The sequence below is a fragment of the Oncorhynchus clarkii genome, chromosome 6, assembly GCF_045791955.1.
Source record: "Oncorhynchus clarkii lewisi isolate Uvic-CL-2024 chromosome 6, UVic_Ocla_1.0, whole genome shotgun sequence".
Taxonomy (NCBI): Eukaryota; Metazoa; Chordata; class Actinopteri; order Salmoniformes; family Salmonidae; genus Oncorhynchus; species Oncorhynchus clarkii.
This window is the reverse complement of record NC_092152.1, coordinates 79,962,592-79,965,034: the sequence shown is the minus strand read 5'-3', so window position 1 is coordinate 79,965,034 and position 2,443 is coordinate 79,962,592. Positions and strand designations below refer to the sequence as shown.

General features: G+C 41.9%; 1 pseudogene; it reads left to right on the top strand.

Moving 5' to 3' along the window:
- Positions 1-234: 234 nt before the first annotated feature.
- LOC139412451 (macrophage-expressed gene 1 protein-like) lies at positions 235-2,189 on the top strand (annotated as a pseudogene).
- The last annotated feature ends 254 nt before the right edge of the window (positions 2,190-2,443 follow it).

Here is a 2,443-nt window from a genome sequence, read left to right as displayed (position 1 = left end):
CTTGCAGATTCATTTAACAATCTGTAAACGTGACTTTTATGAGAATGTTTCTCCTTGTCATTTCACAGGAACGTTTGTGTTCATCAGAAACCTGTAGTTTACAGACGACTGAGAATAAAGAAAATAGGGAATATAGGGGCCCTTGTTAAAAGTAGTGCACTAAATAGGAAGTAGGGTGACATTTGGGAGGCAGACTAAGACACCTCCAGTGATTTTCCTTATAGAAGAGCCAGCATGTCCAAGCCTGCCAGCAGTTCTGTCACTACTCGTGTGCAGATGAGTTTCTCCTTAAGATTGAGAGTCAGACTTAAAATGTGCATCACATTCAAGCATATGTAGAAATACAGTATAAATTGTTGAATTAGTGCTGTCAGAAAATACATACATTTACATTTATATCATCATCAATTGTACACAAGGTCCAACCAAAACTTGACTTCTGCTTTTAACCCAACCCCACTGAATCAGAGAGGTGCCAGTGGGCTGCTACCTTGGGGACCCGGGGAGAACATAGTGAAATGGGGGATTGACAAGGTGGACTCAGATCACCCAATAGTTGTGTATATTAAAAATATGTTTTAGGGAGATATATAGTAAAACCTATTTAGTTTATATCTACAGTATTTATAAGCTGCATTATGTAGCTTTGTGTGTGACCTGAATTCCAAAATAAATGTTAGTTGTAGATTTGCCATTCTGATTGAAAGCAAGTGGTAGATCTGTTCTATGTGCGCTATTTCTGTTCTACCTGCGCTTCCCCTCCTTAAGTTTTGTTTTTGCTTGTTGAAAATATATTTCTAAGTGGTTTAAATTGTACAATGATTCTCTACACTATACATTGCTTGTTTTGTACATAAACTAAAATGAGGCTAACATTTTAGAATTTTAGCAACCAAATAATAGCGGAGCAATTTCTATATAATATGCCTTTAAATATAATTGGGGTTTCGGCATACTCAGTTTGTAGTTTATTTAGCCTTTTGAATATGATTTTAGTGCGCTCTTGTACCATGCCTTAGTATCGGCTTCCCCAGCAACTAATGACACCAAGCCAAAGATGAATTCCTCTCCTTTCCCCCCAAGGTGCGCAACTTCCTCTACACTGTACAAGCTCAGCCTGACTTCACTCTGGATGGCCGCTTTGTCCACCAGGCTGAGGAGATCACAGATGCAATAGAAAATAAGGCAGTTCATTTATCTGAGAAGATGGTGCTTGGCTATGGCAACCATGTGATAACCAGCATCGATGCAGGTGCCTCCTTAGTGCAAGAGGACTATCTCAGTGCCAATTACGTGTCCACGACAGACAAGTTCTCTGTCAAGGCATTGGCAGGTCTAAACTTCTTTGATAAACTCAAGTTTGACATTGACAGCAAGGCTGCACAAGAGACATCTGACTCACTCAGTTATCAGGCAACATCACCTACTTCATGGTGGGGCACCCTTCTACCCGGGCATCACTCTGCAGAAATAGCAGGAGAGCACCATGAACAGCCTGGTAGGCATCGACCAGTAGTGGCACTGCACTACTTCCTCAACTGGTTGACCTTGCCTGATCCTCCTGAACCAACAGTAGGCAAACTGTCCCTGTTTGTGAGTGAAGCCATACATCGCCATTATACCATCAACACCTGCCCGGCTGCGTCAACCCAGACTCCACAAACTTCAACTTCCAAGCCAATGTGGAAGACAACTGCTGCGAGGGTCCGACCCAATCTGCCAGAACCTGGCTCAGATGAACCCCGACATCGGCTCTTACTAATGTCGTGATCCCCACACACCCACTATGTTGCGTGGTGAGGTATTACATCAGTACTATAACAAGATTGAGTGCTACGACATTTGCAATGAGTGTAACTGTTTTTTGGGGATGTTTTGCGATAAAAGCTGCGACAGAGTGTGTGTAGACTTCTTCCATGTCCGCTCCGCTCGCATTGACAGCTATTGGTGCTCCACCAATGAGGTGACCCCAGAGTTCTCAGGATATCTCTTTGGGGGCCTCTATAGCCCATCCCTACTGAACCCTCTGACCAAAACCAAGAGCTGTCCCACGAACTACTTGCAGATTCATTTTCTGTCCAACGGCCTAATTATCTGCCTGAGCAAAGCACTTTGACAACATGACTTTAAATAGAACCATGAGTAAACCTGTAGGAAACTTTATGTGGAAGTGCTGAAATTCCCACAGAAGAAAGTTGTTTAATGTTCATGGAACTATTTTACAACATTCCCAATGTCAAACCAGTTGGAGAATGTTTCTACCAAAAATGTAATTAAATGTAACCATGTGTGAACGTTTAGGAAATTTTATGTTGAAGTAATGAAAAATCAAGATAATGTTGATATTTTTATGTTCCTTAAATGTGCTGAGAATGTTCCAACGCCAAGCAACTATCATGCACCATTCTCAGAATGTTGTGGGAAGGTTGTATGCACAGAACGT